This window comes from Hipposideros armiger, unplaced genomic scaffold (genome assembly GCF_001890085.2).
Source record: "Hipposideros armiger isolate ML-2016 unplaced genomic scaffold, ASM189008v1 scaffold_75, whole genome shotgun sequence".
NCBI classification, from domain to species: Eukaryota; Metazoa; Chordata; class Mammalia; order Chiroptera; family Hipposideridae; genus Hipposideros; species Hipposideros armiger.
The window spans coordinates 2,879,981-2,906,793 of NW_017731425.1; the positions used below are offsets into that span (position 1 = coordinate 2,879,981).

At 44.2% G+C, this 26,813-nt stretch overlaps 1 protein-coding gene across 1 annotated transcript in view; it reads right to left on the minus strand.

Moving 5' to 3' along the window:
* ZNRF3 (zinc and ring finger 3) overlaps nt 1-26,660 on the minus strand; it is a 171,188-nt gene extending 144,528 nt beyond the window's left edge. The window contains exon 1 of the mRNA XM_019643234.1: nt 26,589-26,660. The gene's annotated coding sequence lies outside the window, so the exon portion shown is untranslated. The remainder of the gene's footprint in view (nt 1-26,588) is intronic.
* Between the last annotated feature and the right edge of the window lie 153 nt (nt 26,661-26,813).

Here is a 26,813-nt window from a genome sequence, read left to right on the forward strand (position 1 = left end):
GCCGGCAGCCAGCGTGAGCTGCCGTGAGCCCTGTGAGCGGCTGTCCAATGGCCAGCGACCAATTTGCCTCAGCCGCGAAGAGCGCAATGATCGCAATACCAACATGGACCAGTGAAGCGACGTCCTCCACAAGTAGACTGAAAAACAAAATGACAGCAACTTGTCTGTTCCCCTTCCTCGATTCCCCAACGCTGTTCCCTCCCCAATTCCCCAATAAAAATCTAAAAAAAAAAGATTCATGTAGTCATTCAACAGACCGTTTTTTTTAGTACTGAAAGTACAAAGAACAGATGAGCCTTTTCAACACAATTTCTAGTGGAGGAGATGAGCAATAAAAAGCAAAACAATCTCCGAAAGTGAAGAGGATAACTTATAATTTTAAATCTAATTACACTCCAGTTTGGCATAAGAGTATGTACCTAAAAGAAGTTATATTCAAGGAACTGAGTTACTTCTAGGTTCTCCAGACAGCAATTACACTTCAAAAGAATAAATACATCTCTACATTCATTTGTTCTTTTGAAATAACTATCCCCACTGACTTTCCTAAAGCTGAAGAAATAGAAGGAAGGACAAAGAGTGGTGAATAAACTTAGACCCTGAGCACTTGACTCGAAACATAAATGCCTGAAGTCAGAAAAGACTTATGGTTAGCACTGATCTCATGGAGGGAGAGGGGGTGTGTGTGTATGCACACGCACACATGGGCATCTGTCAATGGTCACAATTAAAGGGCAAAACTTAAAGGTGAATTTATTAAAGCTGCTACTAAAACTTTACAGGTCTATTTTCTAAATTTGTAAATTTTCAAAAAAAGTCACCAAAACTATTTGCTGGTGCAGATATTAGAATTTCTATCTAGATTATTGCAAGTTGTCCAGGGTGCTCTACTTTGTCTCTCCTTAATTGAAGCAAGTCCAGAAGACTCCAAGATGGTAAGGGACCTCAAAACCATCTCATCTGATGAACAGAAAGAACTCGGGGTGCTTAGCAGGGAAAAAACAAATTTTTTTAGTTTTATTGGTGGTGGTCATGGTTTGAGGGGATGACAGAAGATAACCCCCGTCAAAGCGCTGAAAAGCCATCATGTCCGAGTGGCTCTTTGTTATGTTGTGTTCTTCCCAAAATTCATATGTTGAGGTCCTAACCCCCAGGACTTCAGAGTGTGACTATCTGGAGACAGGATCTTTAAAAAGGTGATTAAGTTAAAACAAGGTCATTTGGATGGGCTCTCGTCCAATATGGTAGTGTCCTTATGAGAAGAGGAAATTTGAATAGTCACAGAGGGAAGACCATATGAAGACACAGGGATAAGACAGCCATCTACATACTAAAGAAGACATCAAATCTGCCATCACCTTCATCTTGGACTTCCAACCTCCAGAACTGTGAGCAAATCAATTTCTGTTGTTTAAGCCACCTAGTTTGTGGTACTTTGTTTGGGCAGCCCTGGGACACTAATATTAATAAACTCCAGAAGACAAAACCAAAATCAAGTAACAGAAGTTTGGTTCAGTGTAAGGAAGAACTTTCTAACAATCAGCACCCTGGAAAAAAAGGATGTCTCCTTCAGGGGGGTGAGTGTGAGGGGTTAGGGGGGTTGAGAAGAGGCTGAACCCCACCCTTAATGCAACAGCAGAGCCTGGGGCCTCGTCAAAAGCCAATGGATGCCCAGGGCTAGAAAGAGCTTAGCTGCTGACAACATCCATCAGGTAGGTCAACCCCAATTTAAAAAGTTAAAAAAGAAGTCCTAAGCCAACTCTATGAAATATGACACACAGTTGAAGAATTTAAACTCCTCATCTCAGAGTCTCCTCTTAGAACATTCACAGGGGGAATATCTCAACTCTGCCCATGTCACATTCTTCCTAAAGGGAACTAGAGCCAGAAGGGCATATTTAATCTTTTGTGCATTATCCAAGGCGGACAAACCTGAAAAACGCATGTCCATTCAGCTCATCCCAGTACCTCCAAGGCAGCAGGCCCCCCAAATCTGGCAGCCAAACTCACAGCCTAAGAGTCAGCAGTGGAGAGGGCAGCCATCCCCAAATCCAGGATGTAAGCCCAGCAGACGGTGGCCAGTGGATAAGCCAGAGAGAGTTCTCCTTCCAGTGTCTTAATGCACATTTCATCCAACTCTAACACGCCAGCTTTGGGGGGAGTCTAAAAGATTGTCACTTGTGTACATGTGTTAAACACAGGGTGAGCCTGACAAAGTGCCATTCTGGACTTCCCAACTACCAGGCACTCCTCTATCTTCTCTTCCCATGGTCCCCACAGCTCACTAGGTCCCCACACTCCTAAATCCCAACAAAGGCGCTCCTTCCTTCCTGCCCTCCTCCCTAACTGGTGCCCACAGGACAGGTTGTTTGGGGCCAGGATTGGGGCTGGCTTGCTTTGATGTCATTTCATACCCACTTGGAGGGTATTTGTTTTAACTTCTTCATGACTCTTCCCATCCCTGTAGAAATTAAATTCCTCAAAGAGAGGCACTGTTTCTTGGTTCTTTAATACTCCCTAACCCACTAAGCAAGTACAGAGAAGACCACAAACCTGCTAAGCTGACATGGAGAAAACGGTTCTGTCACAGCTGAAAGGTGTTCAGGCCATTCTTACTGGTGATGACTATGCCCCAGGGCCCTGTGGGAAATTTTAAGTTAACACAGTCTAGATCTTCCATGCTCATAATCCGTTGGGACACCAACTGGACGAGCATAGACCCTAAAACAACCTAAGACCCACTAGTTGGAGCAGAATTTCCTCCTGTACCTGAGGACCTTTGAGAGGAAGGGATTCTGTGATCAAGCGTATTTGAGATATGCCAAATTATAGAGTTCATTTAGATTCCTTTCCAGCAGGACGTCTCTGAACCATAAATTCACTACTGTGCAGCATAAATCTCCAAGAGGAAACGAAGATAAATAGCGCTCTCAAAGTTAGTTCACCATGGAACCCTTTCCAGAACATTCTGTAGGACTAGTGTTCATCAGAAGATGCCATGAAAAAAGCTCATCTGGAGGCCTAAACCAGAGAAATCTGCACTTGGCTTTAGAACACGCATCTCCGTTTTAATACAGGTATGCCTAAGATTCTAAAAATTCACAAAATTCACAACCAAAATAAATCAAGCCACTCAGTAAAGACCCAGATCAACAAGAGCCGAGAAAACCGTGTCCCTGAGCCTGCTGGTCTTTGTCAGTCCCCAAAAGAACTGTCTTAGGGGGACAACAACAAAGCAAGGCGGACTTGGCCACCCTCCCCTGGAGTGTTTGCTCTGCACCTGACATCTTTCCTAGGGACAGAGAAGCCATAAGTGAGTGCTTTGGTTAAAAGGAAGGCTCCTGAATCCCCAGATGTAATCTATTAGAGCTAAAAGATAAGAGATAAGGATCAAGGTTAAAAAATAATAATAGTAATAAAAAAAGTTACTTAAGCAGAAAGGAATAAAGGTCACAGGGAGCTGCAAGTATGAGAAGCCGGGGGAAGATGAAAACAGAAAATTAAACATCCTAGAGAAAATTCCGCCTGGACTGGCCCAGTTCATTCTGCACCTCTTGCCCTAAATAAAAAAGCTGACACATGCTTTGGTCCTGGCTGGAGCAAGCAGCATTTCTGGAACGACTTCACCTTGGTTACATATTTCTACTTGAAACATTCCAAAGTTGCTAAAGGCCTCCCAGGAGCACCGGCTCCCGTTTCTCCCTCCGAAGGGAGTTAGTTCCTGTGGCAAGTGTTTGTTTAGTTTGATTACAACTTGAAGAGGGGTAGGAATTCTGGCCTAGAAGAATTTAATGGCCGGGCCCTTCTCTTACATAATTTGTAAACAAACAGGGTTTATCCCAGTGTGGCTCATTTGGCTGAATGGCCGGATTTAGAAAAATATATTCCTCATTCATTTGGGAGAAGCCACAGTAAGACCTGTCAATAACCAGAAAATGTCCAAAGCAGCCTGTCACTCGATTGCCTAATCCTAACGGACCTTAAAGTCTCTCTTCTGAAACCCAGGACTGTCAACAGATGGAGGCCAAACAGACGGTTTACAGGCAGAACTTGAAAGGCAGCTCATGAATCGCTCCCCAGAAGTGTCTACACACGAGGGGTATATAAAAAAACCCTGGGGGTGGGGGGAAGGGGAGGCCACAACAGCAAATTTCCCCAAGGTGTCCTGAATGGTCGAGCGTATGGGTGGAGAGCAATTTGTTCCTAATAACAGTGAAAGGCCAAAGTTGGCATGTGACTTATTTATCTTTAATAAAGTGAATTCAAGGTTGTCACTAGAAAGTCACTTCCTCCCTAACATTCCAGGCTGCTCTCCAGAGAGGTGTGACTACCAGGACCTCTGCCGGAGCCCCCTGGCTGCTGGGATTTCGCTGGAGAACATGGGGTAGGTGCAGGTCGTATTATCAGAAATCCACCCATGGCCATAGTCATGGCCATCATCTCGCTTGCATGGCTATGGGAAAGTCAAATGCCTTTCCCTGGCATTCAAAGACCCTCCCTTCATCCATCCTCTATGTGCCCTCTGAAGGTAGGTTCCTCCCTGCTTCTCCAGTTTGAGTGATTCCCCCCTTCCTGTTCCTGCATGGCCCAGGCATGCAGATCTCCCCTACTCTCCTCCAGGAATCTCACCCAGCCCCCACACCCAGGTGACAGATCTGGGGGCTGTGGCTCAAGGCAGCTGGCTCCCCTAGGGTCCCACTTAAGAGATCAGAGAGCAGATAAGGTCTCTTGTCTCCCAGCCATGGCCCCACTCTGCCACCAGCACATTCCACACCAGGCAGTCTCCAGATATAGTCCTTATACCCTAAAAGCTAGGAAAGCCCCATCAGATGCCAACCCAGCTTGGGTCTCAAAAGGAATGCCTTCCCCCCAGCAAGGGCCGGCAGAGGCAAATCTAAGCAGCAGCCTTCTTTAAGAACCCAGCTGGAGGCCTGTCCCAGTGAGGCTTCTCAGCATTTCTTAGGTGGTTCCTCTCAGCCCCAGGCATGTTATAATGTCACCATCTCAGGGCCACATTCTGTCGTTCCCACTGGCCCATAAGCCCATCCCTACAGACACTCAGGAGGAGGCCAGCAGCAATTCTGTGAACAGTGTCCAAAATGTCAAGCCCCACATCCATCAACCGGCTCCAGAAAAAGAGGGCATTAAGCGCGGCCAGACACACCTTTAAACAGCCAAAGCCTCCTGCAGACGCCTTCCCAGCCGTACCCAAGAATACAGGAACAAGGCGGACCACAGCAAAGAGATCAGGACTGCTCAAATCCAGAGAAGAAAGCACGAAGTTACTTCACTTTTTTTCTTGCTACCTTTTAGATCCAAAGTCTGATGGAGAAACTGAAGCTCCCAGATACAAACCAGATTTCATCAAATTCACTTGTAAATGAGGAAAGTACTTGGGCTAAAAGAAGGTGCTTTCTTCTGTTTGTTGAACTACATGTCTAGGAACATAAGCATTCTATACCCGCAAGAGCAAATTTTGCCTTGATTATTTTCTGAGAACATGAGACACAGTGAAAATCATCCTGGGCTAAATTAAAGCTAGAGTCCACAAAAGGGTTAGTAACAAGTCCAACAGGAAGCCCCCAGGACAGATCAGTGCTTAAAGGTACTGGCTTCCTAGTGGCTGCCCATCCCTGAAGGGCAAGTTTCCCATAGGGGGCAACAAAAAGCTAAGACCAAGAAGGGCTTCAAAGCTTTCAAAAGTGGTTCAAAACAAAACAAAACAAAACTTCAGACAAGTGTGCCTAAGAAGCCCAGCTAAGGGGCAGCCGGCTGGCTCAGGTGGTTAGAGTGCAGTGCTCACAACACCAAGGTTTTCGATTCGATTCCCATATGGGCCACTGAGCTGCACCCTCCACAACTAGACTGAAACAACTACCTGACATGGAGCTGATGGGTCCTGGAAAAACACGCTATTCCCCAGTTTAAAAAAAGTCACCCAAAAAAAGAAGCCCAACTGAGACAACAAGGGCCTTGCCTGGAAACTAGTGGTCTCCACTAGTCCATTAATTTCATCTTCGCTCCCCACCCAGACAGCTCTAATCACCAATTTTAAAAACCCAAATTGCAAACACAGGTCCTATCAGCATATTATCAATGGAGGCTTTCCCTTTCTTGAGCACAAATTGCATCCAACTGACCGCAAATTCAGCAATCCAGCTAAGCCTGAAGAAGGAGTACCCATGCAGAATGGATTTTGCTTCTAGTTTTGACAGCGGGGGTGGGAGAGTGGGGTGATTGAGACAGACACACCACATATGAAATAGGGCAAATTGATGCTCCACAAGTATCAATGCGAACATCACCATGAACAGGCCCCAGTGGTACTAATGCAACCCTCTTGGACTTCTTTCTCTCCACATTTTGCTAGTGACACCCATTGATCCCCTCCAAAGCAGACTTGTACACTACCCAACACTACCTCAAGAAATGCTCCCAGACACCCCTGCCTTAGCTATAGCATGGCCAGCGTGCACCATGCATGGACCAAGGACAAAAGAATGCCACCAAGATGCCCAAAGAAGGTAAACTAATGTAGAGGGTCGTGGGGGGGTTCTCTGGAAAGAAATCTGGGCTTTGCTTAAATTCCCAGTTAACTCTATTAAGCTGACCTGCAGTCAATTTCAATCGCATGCATCCTTTTCTCTGTCATGTACCCTTCTTCTGAACCATCCTTTCAATCACTTGTTGTTTTAGCTGAACATAAGCTTATTTTCACGCGAAGCTCAACATGCTATTTAAAGAGAGCATGGGTACCAAAGCTGAATATAAATGACCTACGGCGAGGGGTACCTTCAAACAGAGCCAAATCAAAAATTAACATTATTTTCATGGTCCAAAAGCAGTCGTTAGAGCATCATCTTGGCTTCAAAGCAACAAATTTAGAAAACACCCACTTCCCACTGAATGCTCCCTAACTCAACAAGAAAGACACAGAAATGACCTTAGATCTATTTTAGCAGAAAGGCTTAATTTGGATTCTTAAGTATAAAAAGACAATAGACACTGCCTTTCAATTGTATCTTTTGTTCTAGGTTAAATGTTATCAATCGATTAATTCAACAAGTGAAAGTATGCTGACATCCAGTCTGAAACATGCTCTGTGGGTAGCTCAAAAGTTCTCCTGCACAACCAGCCCTGCTAATTGCAAAAGGGTGGGTGATGTGGAGAAAGGGATTTATGTTTCAAGAGAGCCAATGGCAGAGACAATGAAACTCAGCGGAGAAAAAAGCTACAGTGCGGGTAATCAAATCTGAATATGGCACTGGGTTGGAAAACCAAAGCAAAGCAAAATCTTATCAACAAATCCCCATGGAACCAGACCATGAGAAGGCACGGACACCATCTGGGCACCGTGGGGAACAAAAGGATCGCCACCTGCTCCCTCGGCGAGGCGCTTGTCCATTCTCAAGGACCGTCAAGTGCTCGTGTAGAAGAGACCAGAAAAATTAGGGGGAAATGAGATAAGATTAATATCACAGTTGAAGGAGAACACAAAACCATACAAGATAAAATTGTCAAATGGAGTGCCATTTGGCATCTTGCGGGTTTATGCAAAAATGACTTTGGGAAATCTTTCTCCAGGTGGCAATTAACATTTTTGCTCAAACTTCCCCCAAGGAAAAGGGAAATTTCGGGAGAGGGGATGGGAGTCATTAGCGTGACTCAAAGGCTCTGCCTAGCACAAAGTAGCACTCAGGACATACCTGCTGAATGAAAGAATATAAAAACTCAAGCCACTGGCTCTGTCCTGGGCCCCTGCTAAGCACCAGCATACCTCTCTGCTGTAGCTGCCACGTTTACCGGATTTACCTATTTAATATCTTGTTTACCTGACTGTCTTTTCCGCAGAACTGTGAACTCCCTAAGGGTGACAATTCTACGCAGCAACAGCCACAGATGCTAACATATATTTAGCACTTACTGTATGCCTTACATGTATTATCTCACTTAATCCTCACAATCTTTTGGAGGTATAAGCTATACTGTCCCATGCTAAGATGAGGAAACAAGGGTGCAGGGAGGTGGGTGACCTGGCCAAGGTCACAGAGGCTGGCAGTAACAGAGCCCGGATGCAAACACAGGCCTGTCTGGCTCCAGGGCCTTGCTCTCCACCACTGTGACCCTTGCATGGCAAGAACCTGGTCAGCACTGAACTCTCAGAACACGTCACTCGGTAGATTTTAGCCTCATGAAGTTTTTAGTGGTAAGAGGATAGCAGACCTTGGACTCACCCGCCTCAAACTACCTTATTGGTGAAGTTGTAAATACAGTCGTGAACTTCAGGCCAGCTTCTCCATTCCCTAGCTGTGTTAAACCTCTCTGTACATTGGTGTTCTCATCCAAAACCCTATGGATGGAAACTTCACTCAGAATCCTCCCGTGAATCTAATTGAACAAACAGTGGAAGGCCCCACAGACAGGATCTAACACAATATTCATTCATTCAAACATCTCACCAACCATCTAAGTGACCTTCAGCCCTAAAAGGCTTCCATTCCATGTAGGAGGAGGCAGAGCCAGCATTGATGGAGGCAGCCATGAAAGGCTCCGGGCTCGGTAAGTTACAGCAGCCTAGAGTTCAATAACTTGAATTGTTTCACAAGCAGAATGTTTGTCCAGGCTGGAGAAACCACTGTCCTGTGCTCTGTCATTTGTTTTGATTGGTACAAAGTTTCCTTTTTCTTTTTCTTAATGGTTTAATAAATCGCAACTCTGTTTTTCCCATCCCTGAGACTGAAATCTATGATTCTCTACTATTTTCAGCAAAGACAAAGAGAACAAGCCTGGAAAGATCAGAAGAGAGTTCTGTCTACCTGTATTTCCTGTCCCAGCTACAACAGTACCTACCAAGGTTCCATTATAAATCATAAATAGCTGAGGCCTGGTCAACACGCGAAAGCAGAGTAGGACATTACAGCCTGGTCATCCATAAAAAGACACCTCCACACACACTGCTCAGGTCTCCGCACTGATCTGAAAACTTTTGGGTCAGCCAGAAAGCAGATTCCTGAGTCAAGTCAGAAAAAAAAAACTCAGCCTCTAGAAAGTCAAGGGACCACAGAAGTGCCTTAAGCAACCTCAAGCAGGCAGGATGATACAGAGACGCAGCCTTTCGTAAAGAAGCAAAAAGAAGGGTCAATCTCATGTGTGCGCGTGCGCGTGAATGAAGCCAAAGAGTCTTCGCCAGAGCTGCAAAGGAAACAAAAATAAACTAACAGGATAAAAGGAAGGCTGTTGCATGAGGAAGAACTTTTGCTCCAGTTTAAAAAAATAATAATAATAATAAGAGAGAGAAGAAAAGAAAAAGAAAGCACACACTGAAATGATCTAAAGCTGCCTATAAATATTTGGGAACATCAAAGGCGGTCCTGTTAAATTAAAAATGCTGTCACACAGATAGGAACTAGCCTCTAGCGCTGCCAGCTTCAACATGTGAGCCTGTGATCTGAGGAGCAAGGCTCAGCTCCTCAAGAAATCTGATTCACTGAAGAAAAAAGTGAACGAGCAGTTGAGTTTTAATAAGGGCATTAAATACCTTAGGAATGAGCTAATTAGAGTTTAACTCTTTCAAGATTGTCCGAGCTCTTAAGAATGCTGTAAGCTAAGCTCCCTCCAGAATCTAGTTAAATCGGTCTCGAAACCTGCAATGTAAAAGAAAAGTATTAAAATAGCACCTTAGGACTTCAAAGCTGGTAAATCCTACCAGGTCCCCTCAGACTTCAAGGCAGAGGCCAAGTGAAGAGAAGGGAGAAGGTTAACCCAGCATTGTTTTCCGTGGCGACGCTGGGGTGCTTGCTTATTTAGAGGCATTTTTTTTTCCTAGTTTGGACTAGAAAAGCTCACTTTCAAATATCAGATTCATTCTACCCAACAATATGTCCTTTACCCAAGATGCTTTGAGGGCATCAAGTGGGAAGCCTTTCATCTACTGACCTCGCTCATTCATTCATGTGCCACAAGAAAAATTACGGCTGAGCCTGCCAAGACACACTCAAGGACACTCCAGGAAGTCACCCAACAGTTCCCTTACATGTATTCTGGGTCAGAATCCTAAGGGAAATCAGGAAGAGTCCCCAGATAGGGAAGTTCCATCGGGATGGCAGATCCTTTCAGGGGCAATCTTTCGCCTTGAAGTAGAAAGTAGTGGAACCTCTCGAGAAAGCAAGGAGAAAACACACCTGCACAAAAGGAGAAGGGGCACCCAGTGTGAGGAATGTGTGAGAAGCGGGTAGACAGAGATGGAAACTACCTTCTCCATTCAAGGAGAGGAATGCACAGCCCAGTCTTGGCAAAGGGGGGTCAGGAGAGTTAAAAAAAAAACACACACATACAAAAAACCCCACACAATGCACTCCTATCCTTCCCATTTTTAGAAAAAGTGAATGTGTCTAATTTGGGGGGTTAAGATTAATAAAGTATTTGCTTTGGCAAAATTGCCCACTGGATCCAACCAAGTGCTAAAGTCTCTTGTGCTTGCCACAGGTCCCACCTAATTAGGCCCCCAGAGCACAGCCTTAGCATATCACAACATTCCACGTGCCCTGGCCAGATCCAAAAAGCAATCCACCACCCAACTTTCCTTTGGAGCACTCATGCCCGTATGCAGGCCATGTGGCCTCAGAACAACAGGCAGGCTGGCCTGGAAACCCAGCCTCCAGTACACTGGACATACAGTTCACATGTGTGTGCCTGTGTGCGCACACATGCCCAACTTACAATGCTCAGGACTTGGACAATGATCTAGCTATGGAGCATAGAAACGTGCAGATAAAGCTGCAGCAAAGCATTCTTCCCAGGAAACAGAGGTTAAAAGAGAAGTGGGGATCAGGGAGGAATGAACCCAGAGCCTCTCTCAAAGGGCTTAAGAATCACTCTGGGGAGTCCATGGGCTCCCCACTAGGGGAGAAGGGACACAGGTGTAAGAAGTCAGGCACTGAGCACATTAAAAAATGATACATATGATACTGTCACTTGTCAATGAATAACTCCTTTGAATTCTTTAACCTTGAGAAACTACCACTTCAGAATAAAAAAATTTTAACCATTTGGGAACTACAACATAAATGTTAAGTTTATGTGAGGGACATCATGAAAGTTATTTTCTTCATCCTCATCCTCACTAAACACAAATCACATGTTGTGAGTGACTCATTTAATCCTCACAACAACTCTAGGAAAGATTTATCTCCCTTTTACAGATGAAGAAACTGAGAGCCAGAGGCAAAGTCATCTTTCCACAGCAGATAACTGGCATCAGGATCCAATCCTAGGCCGTCTGGCTCCAGACTGGCACTCGGCTACGGCTCCCATCAGCAAGGGAAATCCAGAAACACTGTGTTCTACAAAATTTACAACATGCTTTAAGGAACCCGACACGCCTTGGGTACCGCCATAGCAAAGCTGAAAACTGCTGCTTCTCATATCAACATCCAATGACACGGAAGAGTGTTCCCAACTCTTCTTACATACAGTTGGCTCAAGACTGTAGTTATACCATAGAACTAAAGAGAACTTATACCCAAATCAGGTCATAGCCCAAAAGTTAACTTATAAGTTGGTTATTAGGAATACATGTGCATACTTTCCCAGAAAATAATGGTGGTGCCATTTCTGCCCCATAAAAGGCCTACCTTTTAATTATAATGTATCCAAAGTTTGAGGACCCCACTCCAGTCAGCACAAAGTAGAAAAGCAGCCAAAGCAGATGTCAAGAACCCATGTCCTAAACTCCTTACTCTCCCTTATCTTGTTTCCTAACTTTATACTCAATTCCAACACACAGGTTCCCTGGGTTTCTAGGAATGAACTGCAGAAATCAGAGGCAGCAAATCAGAACTGGAGAAGAGAGAACAGCTTCTAGACAGGTGCAACATCAGCCAACCAGGAGATGGCCTTATGCACTGCACAACTCTAGGGGGCGCCGTTCACATCTGTGGCCATTCTAGATCCACATCATGACCCATTTACGGCAAACAGAAGTGAGGTATCTTGAGGAAGGGGCAGCTTTTCCTGATTTGCACAAAGGGATCCTTTGTGTTGGAGTGGGAAAATGTCAAAAGATTGAGATACCAGCACTGCCCTGAAGGAGGATACAATCTAATGAGAATCAGAGGTACCTCTAAATCATCAAGAAAAGATTAAATTTGGGCAAGCCAAGTGGCTCAGTTGGTTAAGAGTTAGCTTAAGAGCTTGAGCTCTGAGCAACAGGGCCACGGGTTCAATTCCCACATGGGCCAGTGACACTACTCTCAAGCTGAGCTGCTGCTGAGCTGCCAACAGGTGGCAGGATGGCTCAGCTGGTGAGAGCACATACTCCTAACAACAAGACTGCCTGTTCAATGGTGGGCTACGCCCACCTGTAACTAAGACTGAACTCGGCACCTTGAGCTGAGATGCCGCCCGGATGGTTCAGTGGATAGAGCGTGATTTTTTAACAAGGCTGCTGGTTCGATTCATGCATGGGATGGTGGCTACGCCCGCCCGCAACTAAGATTGAACTCGGCACTTTGAGTTTAGAGGCCACGAGCCGCCGACAGGCAGCCAGATGGCGACTGGTGCCCTCCACAACTAAGATTGAAGAACAGCAACCTGGCTGGTTCCCTTCCCCAATTCCCCAACACTGTTCCCCTTCCCCAATTCCCCAATTAAAAAAAAAATCATAAGAAAATGAGAGAGAGAGGAAAAAAAAAAGATTAAATTTGTGGTCAGCCTTCCTTTCTGAAATGGTAAATTTCCATTCAAAGGGGAGGGGGAGAGGGGTACTTTTTTGTGTGATGAGCCTTGAGGGCAGATTCCCCCACACACAAGTCCGTCTGAGCTGTTGAACCTGCGCAAGTCACACTCTCCAGTAGCTCAGGTCTCCTTCCATAAAGGGCCGTAAAGGAGCGCTAGGGCAGCGGCTTGTGCTTAGGAGTCCCATCAATTCCCTTCCAGACATTTCACTGCACAACACCAAGCAACACAGCATTCATCATGCAGGACACCATTTGCAAAGGGGCGAATAGGGTTCCAGGGTGGGATGACAGGGACATATCCCAGGAGTCCCAGCTCTAACTGCCAAAATTTGAGAGCTGGACACCCTAAGACCCCACTTATGGGTGATGGCACCTGCGACCATGGTCTTTGCTGAATATATAATAGGGAGGGAATAGGACAGGCCTTCTTGGGATGGGAAATAAGGAGGAAACAAGATAAGGTGCTGAGGGAAGGGGAGTTCCCCCAATCACCTCTCTCCTGTTCTTTTCCCTCCCCGCCCACCCCCCGACCCCCACCCCAATCAGCCATCACTAGGTTAGAGTTACTAGAGGGCAAGGGATGTTGGTAGGGGGTGGGAGGAAGGGGCTTGTAATATTAAGAGATAGGAGATTCCCTATTTACCCTGCAGCAAGTAGGGAAGACGTCCATACATGAAGGGCCCGCTATATAACTTCTACAAGTTTGCAAGAGGACAATTAAAACAGCCTTGCATAAGTAAATTAAGAAAATTAATTAATGTTATCTGAGCATATAGTAAGAACTCTAGAGTTTTCTACATCTTCTTATAGGGACCCATATAGGCAATAATTTTACTTGGAATATTCAAAACTGTTCTACCCCATCCCATAGTTGTTTTAGAGCCTCCCCCTTCCAAAAACAAGGTTGGCATGGCAACCAGAGCACCAGTCACCGTGGTCCCTAACCACATCCGCCAGGGCTTGGCATGCTGAGACGTGTGCCAATTCTGTTGTCTGTAGGGCACTCCTGGCCACAGTACACAGCAAGCTATAATCAACTCAGAAACCACCGCATTCGTATAGAACTCAGCTCAACATAAATATTCATTAAATGTGAAAACCTATGGTGATGCAATGTTGAGACTGCAAATTTAAACACAAGAGTCAGGAAATGCAAAAATTACCACTGCCACTGGAACTTGAAATCACCCGCATGGCATATTTAATGCCACAAGTGAGTTTATATGTGTCCTAGAGATTTCAACCTAATAAAACCAAAACTTCAGAACTATACATAAGCTGTTCATTTAACTTCCTAGGTGAGGGTAACATTTTCTGATAGACACTGGAACAGGGGACACACCATAAATAGACATGAAAACCTTCCAGTACAAGTGAAGTATAACACATCATGGATAGCCCATATAATAGCCACTGTTCCACAAAAAACAATCATAAAAAAAAATCTCAACATGCCAACATGTATATAACTGCGTAATACAGTAGTCCCCCCTTATCCGCGGTTTCGCTTTCCATGGTCTCGCTTTCCACAGTTTCCGTTACCACAGTCAACGACAGTCCGAAAATATTAAATGGAAAATTCTAGAAATAAACAATTTAAGAGTTTTAAATTGGACACCATTCTGAGTAGTGTGATGAAACCTTGCGACTTCCCGCTCCATCCCACCCAGGATGAGGATTATCCCTTTGTCCACCCTACCCAAGCGGTATATGCTCCCCATCCATTACTCACTTAGTAGCCATCTTGGGTTATCAGATCAGCTGTCACAGTATCGCAGTGCTTGTGTTCAAGTAACCCTTATTTTACTTAATAATGGCCCCCAAACACAAGCATCATGATGCTGGCAATTCAGATATTCAAAAGGGAAGCCATAAAGTACTTCCTTTAAGTGAAAAAGTCTGTATGTATAGGAAAAAACATAATTTCTATAAGGTATCCACGGTTTCAGGCATCCACTGAGGGTCTTGGAATGCGGGACTACCGTAATTTAATAATTCCTAAATATTTATAATGGGCCCCAGAAAGAGTAGAAAATCAAATGTTTATTAAATTGAAATCTCAATTTCTTCCACAGATAGCCTGCTCGTCTCTTTAGAAATACTACTGTAGTCCTTTAAAGCTGCTTCCCACCCAGCACTCAAATACAGGATCAATGCCCATGCCAGAACTTCCAAAGAGCGGAAAGTCAAAGAAATATGGTATGAATTAAAGTAAGGACCCACATGCAGTTGCTTCTGATGGGTCATCCTGGAACTACAGATAAACTTTGCTATGCCCCAAAAGGGCCAGTTTTCTAAATGACACCAAAATATTATTTATGTTTAAATAAAACAGACTCCCTGACAGCCAGGCTGAGGTATTCTCTTCTCCAGCAGGCTTTGGAGAATGTACCCAGTCACACACCAGGCTGGAAGGAGTTAGGTGGTGTCATTTCCTTGTCCCACCTCATTTTCCCAGACCTCCTGGAGAGCAGAGGCAAGGTGACATTATTTTGAGAGTCTGGTCCATTCCAACTATTTGGAATAACCCTAAGGAACACCCATGTCTGAAAACTGCTTGTGAATTATTTCTACAATCACAGAAAGTTCTCCCTCAAAAAGCCAAGTCTTTTTCTAGCCACATAACATCCCATCACTATCCTATCCCAAAGTATTTTGATCTAGAAGAATTTCAATTCGGTAAATATTTAAGAGTTTTATTGGAAGGCAATAGGGGGACAAGTAAGACAATCCCTATCTACTGGGAGTTGTGATCTTGTGCGGAAAAGAAAAGATTAATAAAAGATAGCTAAAATAAGGAATTTAAGACCAGCTGAGAAGTGGAAAAAGGAGTGATTCGATTCAAAGGAATGCACTAGTAGCACTTGGAAATGCTTGATGAGAAGGACTGAAAGTGTTACAGCTGGGAGGGAGGAAAGGAAGAGTAGAGGGCAAAGATGGGGGTCGGCAACATGGAGCAGAAAGGTATTCCCACAGAAGGGCGATCCAAAATGAAGTGCGCAGAAGGAGGAGAGCCCAGGACCCGTTCAGGGAATAAGGGCAGAAACACACAGGACCCAGACCCACATCCCCGAGACAACAATGAAAGAGGCTGGAGAGACAGCCCAGGTCACCTCTGTACTCAGCTCCATAGGAAACCACGGGATGATCCTGAAAGGTTTTGATCACGGGAGTAACAAGATCAGAGGTTACTTCAGAAAAATGAATGGTGGGGAGGGGAAGGACTGATGGGAGCAAAGAAAATGTGAGGCAGGGAGATGCTTAGGCAGCATCTGGCTTGAAGAAGTAGGGTCATCAAGGCAAGAGCAAACCAAGCATCGTCTTGAGGACACCATTTCCCTTTGACTTGGCCACATGCTACCTTGACTTAAATTCTGAAATGGCTTTGCAAGTCAAGCTTGCAAAATTCTTTACATGCCATTCACTGCCTGCTCACCACCCACTCCAAGGCTGAGGCGCTTGCTGAAAAGATGCCAAGTCTCCAGGTACCCAGTGATATTTCCAAAAATCGCATAAAGGTGCTGAACACACAATGTGAATTGCATCTAAGTAAAAGTGTATGATTAGGTATAAAGAAAAGCATTCTGTGTCAAGTGTGGGACAAGTCTTGAAAACCAGGACAATCTGAAGAGCAGACTGCCTTCTGGGGCAGAATCCAGGGAAGGCACTGGCAGTTGAGAGGATAAAAGTAAATAATATAAGTGAGGGCCGGCGAGTGGCTCAGTTGGTTAAGAGCGTGAGCTCTGAGCAACAGGGTCACCGGTTCAATTCCCACATGGGCTAGTGAGCTGCGCCCGAGCTGAGCTGCCAACAGGTGGCAGGATGGCTCAGCTGGTTGAAAACACATGCTCCTAACAACAAGGTTTCCAGTTCGACTCCCGCATGGGATGGTGGGCTACACCAACCCGCAACTAAGATTGAACACGGCACCTTGAGCTGAGAGGCCGAAACCTGCCAACAGGCGGTCAGATGGCGACTGGACTTGGAGCTGAGCTAGCTGCATCCTCCACAACTAAGATGGAAGGACAACAACTTGGCTGTTCCCCTTTCCCAATTCCCCAGTTAAATCTTTAAAATAATAATAATAATACAAGTTAAAGTACTCTAGGATCCCTAAAGCTCCAAGCACATGGAAGATTTTCTGGGACTCAACCATCAACTTGGGATGCCATTCTAGGAAGACAAGCACCTGAAAGCACCAAGACCCAAGTTCTAATCCCAGTTTCTCTTGTGACCAAAGGCCTGAGGCCCTTGCCAACAGTCCCCTCACTCTAAAAGGAGGGCTGAGCCACAGCATTTTCAGGGTGTCCTTCAGTTCAAACAATAACTCTAATAGTCAAAAGAAACTAAGGAGCAAAAAGAGAGAAGGGACAAAGATCTTAATGAAGGCACAGGCCAAATGGCTCTGAGTCTTCAGCCTTCAAGAAAAACAAAAGAAATTCGAAGCACCCATATTAGCATAAAAAGAGCACTCAGGTCACATCAGGGCCAGCTAGGCCTTCCCCAGCCTAACTTGAGGTTCATAGGGTCCACTGAAGCATCATAATGCCACTCATGGACATCAGACACACTGGATGGTGGAAAAAGGAAAGAAAGGGGACTCACCAAGTGCAACTTGAAAGCTTTCAGCTTCAGATCTTTTAGGGATAGAAAAGATGACAAACCCCAATGCCTACAGGGGCCAGACCCTGGTAAAAGTAATTACCATTGAGTGAAGTAAGCTAAAGCAATGCAATAGGGACTTGTGAATTGGAGGGCCCATGTTCCATCTGAAGAGAACAGCTGCGACTCCACTGGAGCGGGCCAGGCTGTTGCCATGCGGGAATGTGGGTGGACCCAATGCTGCCAGGTCTTTCAATTTTTCAAGAAGAGCCAAAGCTCCAGATTTTTATGTACAATTTTTTTAGGTTCAAATAAAATATGAAGCCATTTTCAATCCAGGGTCCTGCTGTTTAAATGAATCCCTGATAGTCAGGTGTGTGGCTCTACTTGCATCATTACCCATCACAGACTGTCAGCGTCACTCTAAGTGAGAAGACAGATTTATATGGTCTTTCCAAACCCAGCCTGTTCATAAGCAGACAGCCTGTGCCAAGGGAAAGGGGTAGGGCAGAATACAGGGGGTGCAGCAGCACCCTCCTGGGCCACAATCTGCTGCCAGGGGGTGTGCCGATGGCACTATCCTCCCGTCAGTGAGGTCTTCTTTAGGCCTCTGAGCACTGCCAGCTGCCTGGACAGCCACCACGTCCCTGCCCAGAACACAAGGGCAGCCTGCTGCTTTGAACCGTGCTCAGACATACCTACAAGGGAGGTACCCAGATACCACGCCAGGTACCTTCCCTTCAATGCAGACATTAGTCATAATGCAGATCCTCATGGCAGAGGGGGAAAGCCAGTATTTAACATTCACTAAACGATCAGAATATACAGACTTTTACTTTTATGAAGTTGTTTTTTTGTTTTGGGGTTGTTGTTTTTTAGAAACAGGTACTACCCACTGTGAGCAGGGGTACGTGGAAACATGTGTGCCACGCTGACAACACGCAGCAGGAACATTAAAAACGTTTATACCCATTGACCCAGGGGTCCTAATTCTAGAACTTTATCCTATGAAAATAATCAAGAGATAGAAAAAGGATGTTCCTCACAACATTACTTATGATAATGGGAAAAAATAATATATTGCACAGGCACTAAACCTGTTTCATAGCATTTAGTAACAGGAAAATACTCAAGGTGGACCAAGGGTTATAAACACCATGTAATATTTTTTCCAGTTTCCTTTAAAATCCCTCCAAACTCAAGAGAAGAAAAGAAAATTTTACCAAAACACAAAAGGTAAACAGAGGTTATCTGTAGGTAGTGGGATGGATTTTCTTTTTCATACTTTTCTGTATTTTACAATAAACATGTTTTATTTTTATGATTAAAAAATAAGTTATAGATTTTTTTTTTAAGGAAGATCTTGGCCCCGACTAAAGGTAACATAAAATTAATCTATTGTAACATTTTTGCCTATTCTTACCAAAATACACCCAGGTTTCAGGTCCGTAAGCTTTGGTTTCAGGCAACACAAGTTCAATCCTAGGTCTGTGAACTTGAGAAGCTTACTTAGACTCTCAGACTCAGTTTCCTCTGGGGCTAACTCAACTGCCCATATTTGTATGGAAGAAATCCCAGAAATAACATCTAAAAAACACATATCATGGGTGCATAAAAACTATTTCATGGGTACATAAAAGCTATGTTCTTTCTCTAGGCTATATCAACAGTAGGAACTCAATAAATGTCTCTGACAAGTTAGTGTACTCAAATTAAGCTCAAGTGAAAAATCAAGTTTTAATTAAATTCTTACAGCACTAGATGGGACCTTATACACACCTAATCACCCATGACCTGTTGCATTTAAAACTGCAACAGCTTCTGCATCAGGAGACCAGAAGGCTCCATTCTAACACACATTTTCACATCCAACTTCTAAGATCATCCAAGTCTGTTTTCACCAAATCAGCGCTACACACTGAGTTTCAAAACAACCATATTCCACTGGCTGCTAGGGAGAGAAGGGGATAACTATCATGTCTTACAACACATCTTAAGGGTAATAAAAATAAAATGCTCTCCCTTGAACCACAATGGGCCAGCTGACCTCATTCTCTTCACACTATCATGAGTCAATAGAGCCGCTAAAAGTTAGGTTTTAAAACATCTCATTCAAACTACCAATGGAACAAAGAACCTCTACTCTTTACCTCCTCCCTATCCTGTTTGACAGGTATAAAGGCACATCTCCACCAAGGGGTTATCAGCTTTAACCTCAAAGGTAGGTAGAAATGAGTTGGAAATGGTCAGAAGGTGCAAATCCATATACTACATCATTACATATGTGTGTCTTCAGAATGGGTTGCCCATCCTACAGTTAGCACCCTGGGCCAGGTGTTCCTCAGTATCCTGTGAATGGGTCCTACCAGATGGGACGGTGGTTCCCATGCTGCCTGTCTCTCCTTCACTCAGCTGCCTGCAGCCAGGACAGCAGCTTACTCATCCCCACCTGCTGCCCTGGGTCTGGCAGGCAGAAGGTAGCCGTGAATGTCTGCCTGAGGAAGGCAGACCCACAGTAAATTTTAACAGCCAGGAGGAGAGAATGAGCAGAGAGAATCCACAGCTTTAGGTTCTTACAATCCTTTAAATCAAATAGTCAGGGAACACATAGCCTTTGCAAAGGTAGAAAGGCGATGAACACAAGACAGGACCTCTTTGGAGAAAGCCATGCAGAAACCAGAATGGCTCTTAAAAAGTCAGCCACAGGAAGGAGGTGTGTCTCACACCAGAAATCCCTTTAAATGCCAGAATGTTACAGCCGTTCCAACTTTCCCAATAGCAAAAAAACAACGGAAGTGCCATCGAGTGACAGCTGGATACTTCAAGTCACTGGTCCATCTTCCCAAACTTACCAGATTGGCTCTTTGTGGAAAAAAACACGTTAAAATGAGACTTCTGTGATTAAAAAAAGAAGAAGAAAAAAAGGGAAGGAAGGAAGGTAGATAGGAAATAAATCTCTGTAAGGGTAGTTTTCTTAGGTTAAAGTTTCAGACAGATTAATTTCTTAATCAATCAGTCTGGGTTTACATCTAACTCTAAATTCGACCATCAATTCCCATATTTCCATTGAAAGCAGAAGCGCCAAGTGAAGCATTCTTGTAAAAACAGAAATGGCTTAGAATCAGAAAGACCTAAGTTTGAATCCCAGCCCTGATACCAACTTATTCAGTAACTTCTTCGACAAGTTGACTTTACCTCTCCAAGCCTGGTTTCCTCATCTGAAAACCCAGGACATGCCATTTACCTCGCCTGTTACATGTGAGCAAAGCACTGTGCCCAGTGCCCAGCACGTAGGAAGCACTTTATTAATAGTAGCTACTTTCAAAAGCTATAACAGAGAGGAAAACTGAGCAACTTACAATATCTAAATTAGAAGAGGAAAGCAACTGTTTAAACCCAATGTACAATTTAAGAAGGCCTGGCTTGGGGCGGCTGGTTAAGCTCAGTTGGTTAGAGCGCAGTGCTCATAACACCAAAGTTGCCGGTTCGATCCCCACATAGGCCACTGAGCTGCGTGCCCCCTCCCCCCCACAACTAGATTGAAACAACTACTTGACTTGGGGCTGATGGGTCCTGAAAAACCACACTGTTCCCTAATAAATAAATAAAAGAAGGAGGAGGAGGAGGCCTCGCTTCCCCCAATTATACACATGATCATAAAGCACACCGCTATGTCTGCTCTCTCCAGTATGCTCAGCCGAGGTACAGCCTGGGATGACAGAAAGGCTCCAAGCCTGGGAGGAAGGAGACCTGAATATTAAACCAGGGTCATCTCTACCTCAGCATGTGGCCCTAGGCAAGACAGTTCACTTCTCTGGACCTCAGTCTCCTCATCTAACATATTAAAGGGCTGAATCTGGTTCTTCTGATGATGACGATTGACTGAAATGTCATTTTCGTCATCCACATTCTCCAGACTTGGGAAACACCATCAAGAAGCAAGGCATATATTCAACGTAATGATGATACTGTGTACCAAGCCTTTACAGTTATTCCCAGGGACACTAGGGCTTGGCCATGAACTACTACTCTTCAAGTGTCTGTCCATCCATAACAGCTGTCCACATAAGGGCTTTCTCAATACTCAGTGTTTTATCAAACAAAGAACATCTTCAGACCCTCCTAATGTCAGGTATCCTGCCCCTGAATACACACACACACAGGTCACTCTCATACAACTCGGTATAACAATACCAGTGGGTCTGCCAGAACCCATTCTTTCCATCTAATCAAGAAAGGTTCTGGAAATAACAACCAAAAAGGAAAGACAGCCCCAGAATTTATTAACCAAGCCAAATGAAATTTTTCTCATCAATTAATCCAAACCCATTAAGACCCACTGCCTGCCTAATTAATATCCACTCTAAATCCATCATTCATTCACTAAATATTGAGTGTGTGGTAGGTAGCAGGCACTGGGGACCCAGGGTTGGGTTCAGGGATGAGCAAAAACAGACAGACTGGATCCCATAGGGCTCAGGTCCACAGGGAAGGTGTGAGGAGCTGCTCTTAAGGCACTGCAACATTGACAGATGATCCATCTCATTTTTCAATGAATGGTGAATGGGAACACCATTACACACTGTTCTCCCACATCCTGCATTTAGATTGTTTCCTTCTTGTACTTTACCAGCTAAATGCAGAAAATACTTTGAGAGATTATTTTCTCACTTCTCCCAAGGATGATGAATTTAATTAATACTAGATAGATGCACAGGAGAGAAGTTAATCCATTACAGACAATGAATGCCTTAAGGACTGAGGGCTCGATTCTGTGGGGAAACCCAGTTGGGAAGGATTATTATTTATCCATACATGTCTGTCTTCATAAGAGACAGTGAACTCCAGAAGACAACAGCATTACAGTGTCTGGTACAGAATAGAGCTTTTGGTAAACATCTATCAAATTAATACGTTCAAAGGAAGCTTACAAACCTACACTCTTCTTCTCCACCACTCTTGCCAGCCTGGGCCCCACATCACTCCACTCAAATTGTTAAAAATGGACTATTTGATGACAGGTACTAGATTAGTGCCTCCTTTTTTTCCTCTTGGGGAGAAGGGGCATCACAGAACCCTCCAAGAGGCAAAACTGTATCACTTCTCAGGAAAATAAAAGTCACACACACAAGACTGTATGCATAATTTCAGGGGTTCACATGCCATCAATGGAAGTCTATGACTCTCAGGTTACAAACCCCTATAGTAGACTGTGGCAAATTAGACTTGAATTAATGCCAAAATCCTAACCAGCCATGTCTATCTATTTAGCAAAAATAAGAACAAATGGGGGGCCAACCGAGTGGAGCGTTGGTTAAGAGTTGGCTTGGGATGCCAGCTCTGAGCTACAGGACCCTGGTTCGGATCCCACATGAGGGCCAGTGACACTGCGCCCTCTACAGTTAAGATGGTGAACAACAGCTCGACCTGGAGCTGGGCTTCTGTGAGTTGCCAGTGACAGCGTAGGCTGCAGTGGGGCTAGCCGGCAGCTGGCGTGCACTTTCGTGAGCTGCCGTGAGCTGCCATGAGCAGCCATGAGCAGCCATGAGCAGCTGTCCAATGGCCGGTGAGCAACTGCCTCACCCAGGAAGAGCGCAATGATAATACCAACATGGACCAGTGAAGCAACGTCCTCCACAACTAGACTGAAGAACAAAAGGACAGCGACTTGTCTGTTTCCCTTCCCCGATTCCCCAGCGCTGTTCCCCTCCCCCAATTCCCCAATTTAAAAAAAAAGAAGAAGAACAAAGGGGCCAGACAGACCTAGGTTTTAATCCAGGTTTTATCATTTGCTACTGTGTGAGGTTGGAGAAGTCAAACTGCCTTTCTCAGCCTCAATTTCCTCCTCTTTAAAATGGGTTAACAACAGTTGCCAATTCCATGTTAATGTCAAGATGAGATGAACAAAAACATGTGACGTGTTTGGCATAGTGCCCTGTACGCAATAAATGTTCATAAATGGAAGCCATCAGCACCTTCCCTCTAGTCTACAGACTCCACACTTACCTCCCATTCCCATTTGCATCCCCACTAACAACTGTGTTAGTGACTCCCATGAGATCTCAGGGAAGACAGAAAATAAGAGCCCCTAAGAATTTATAGGGTCAGGAAAACTGTCCTACTGTTTTCTCCCCCAATCAAATGCTTGATTTTAACCTATCAAGGCCCTTCTGACAAGACAGTCGGCAATCCCTTTCTGCATAAATCCAGGTCAGCTGTCAGCACACAATTGTTCTATTAGGCCAAGTCAATTTTTAGAGGCAGGCCTGTTAAGTTCACTTAAAATGGAGATGAAAAGAAAGTGTTTGATCAAATGCTAAACTGCAGAAACACACTGACAGGGATACAAGGCAGAGGAATTAGATTCCTAAAATTATTCTCTGTAATACCCTTAGTTAACACTGGATATTTAAGGAACTCACTCAGTCTTTGGAGCCTACCACCCAGCTCTCCTCCCACCCCTCATAGCTAAAGGCACCGGCTTAGTTCTTCAATGTTCTCAGCTCTCCTCTGCTTTCAAAACCATTCAACACTTAACCCGGAATCCAGAAAGGCGGATTTTAAAGTTACACAAAACCTATCATTCAGATTCCTTCTACAAATGAATTTCTCAAGCGTTTCTAAATATTTGACTTCAAGAAGAAAAAAAAAAAAAGCATTTCCACTTTAAAACAATCTTTCATCTCTAGCGATGAAATTTTCTGTTTGTTTAACCAATCCACATACCACTAGCCAGAGTTTAATCAGGCCTTTATTAACATCACTAACTATGTGAGTTGCACAGCCAAGTCTGAAAGTTTCAGATAATGATCTCATTAATAGCAACAAATTGGTTCAAAGATGAAATGTATATCAATATGTCTAAGAACCCTGTAAAGTTCCACACTTCAGAACTACAGGAAAAGTGTAATTAATTCCTCCAGCATTCACTGTATGCCTAACACTCTTACAAGCAAATAGGCTTTGATGCTGTATGAATAAGATAATAAAAGTAATTAATAGCATTTCACATCCACACATTGTTTTCACACTTTCACAAATGATGATGTAAAAAAAAAAAAAAACCAAACAAACAAAAATTCCCTCTTCTTACAGAGTACACTGTGACCTTGGGAAAATTATTTAAGCCTAAAATGCACAAGGAGAGAACCAAGAATCCTGTGACTAATCCCAAGTTTTGAATTACTTACTCTCTCAGACACACACACGCACACACACGCACACACACACACACACACTTTTTAACCAGGCCTCCCCCTACCCTAATCCACGCAAATGATTGAACAAGTACTCTAGAAGTATCTGGGCGAACCAGACAATGATAAGGTATCTACTTAAACATACACACACACACACACACACACACCACACACACACACACACACACACACACACACACACACACACACACATATAACACTTTCAGTGCATGTAACAGGGAGAGAAACAAATCAGTAATACAAACCAATTTCCTATCTTAGAATTCTTAATGGAGAGAGACTCCCAAACAGGGTTTTTTCCCTCTCCTAAACCGTGAACAGTGCTACCGAACCCCACTGGAAATAACAAAAGCAATGCTACTTAGGTTTAGTTGTAAGAAAATGAACTCTGCTCTGAAGACCATAAAGTATTAAATAGGAAATCATGCAGAGTTTTTTTAAAGAGAGTAAATAAAAGGTTTGAAAAGTTCAACAAGGGCACTTAGGAAACATGATTAATCTGAAGCTAAACATCAATTTGTTTCTTCTGCATTCTCATTTCTCAGGCAAAATGTTACACTCCCTCTCAACAGTCCTACAACATCAGCTTTCCTTACAAAAACCTTTTTCAGAGCTGACAGGAGCCACGCCAGTTCCTTAAATTGGGCAGTGTATTCGAAGAACTAATAAAAGCATGCCAGTCTCTGTACACACACAGCCCTGAAAGCCACACTGCGTTCCTTCTGTACACACAGAGAGGTTAAGCAAGTAAAGTCACTAAAGACATAGAGTGAGAACACCAAGAAATGACTATTCGAACAACTCACATAAACTCACTAATATTACTGCAGTTATAAGGGAATTAAGGACACCTATTAGTGATTGCTTAACAGGTAAACTTATTAAATACCATTTAAGTCATTTTTCTGTACTTAACAATTGTTGACCTAATTTTTTTTTTTTTTTGGCTAGGCTAATGGACTATAAAACAGTTAGATAAGCACTTCAAAAAGTTTCAAAGAAGAATAGATTCCTTCTGCCAAATTCACACATTATCTCTCTACTCACAAGGATAAAATAGTTACAAATGGTGTTTAAACTGCTAATTTTGTATTAAATGGTGAACCCAAGATTATCTCCAAAGTATAGCACTACTCATAATGGATAGCTCGCCAGACAAACTACCATAGAGAAAGAGTGCAAGTTAAAACACTGCAGATAAAAATCGCAAACTTCAAAAGTCTCCTTCAAAAAGTGAAATGCCATGTTAAAACATCTTTTCTCTTGGGAGGCTGTAAATCAAACATTTCTAAAGCCATCAGGGCACAGTGAAAGCCTCAAAGAGAAACAAGGAGTCACAAGCAGCAAGCTCTAAGATTCTAACTATTCTTGAAGGCTGCAACTGACATGGGTAGGAATCTTCAGCAGAGCATCCTCTCTACAGCTTATAAATTAAAGACCATAATTATAACATTATCAAAGGAAAAAGTCCCAAAGCCTTTAACATATGTAGTCTCTGGACTTAAATAACATGTTTCCCCTTCTATTTACCCCAGAAGTTTAGAATGGGAATAAGAGCCCTGTAAGGCAATGCTGCTGATTAATCGTCCAGCAGAAGTGCCTCCTCCAGCTTTATAAGGACACACCTCTAAGGAGCCCAGCTGCACAGCTCCCCGTCCTATCTACAGCTCCTGTCCTATCCACGCAGAGCTTTGAGTCTACATCAGGGAGGAGAAAGGAAGAGGCTGCTATGCAGTCATTCCATAGAGTCCCCTTCTCTTCATTCATAACTCATTCAAGAGTAACGCGCAGAAGGCCCAAAGGTTGGGCCCCGCAGCCATCCCCCGAGAAGGTTCAAAGACAAACCAACCATTTCAAATCGCCCCCATCCGAGGCAAGCATAGTAACCGCCACAAGTGCGCTGGCCGTCCACTAGCAAGTTGGTAAAATCATAGCCAAGGAAGCGGAAGGCATCTACTCAGTTCACCATCCGCGGAGGCTTGAGCTCAGCTCGAAGCTCTCCCTAACCACCTTGCTTTGAAATACAGACCTCTTTCACTTGGAGCAAGGTGGAGGCCCTGTCAGTGAGCGATCCTATCTCCCGATTCCGAGGCCCTCCGCAGAAGTCCTTGGCCAAGGAGCGGACAGGCAGTCTCCCTCCCACCCTCTGTAATCTGAAGCACGCAGTGAGGGCTGCCTTCCACGGCCACTCCAGGGCACCCGCGATCCCCACTCCTCCTGGGTCAGCTCCCCCTGCTCCCCTGCCTGCTGCTGC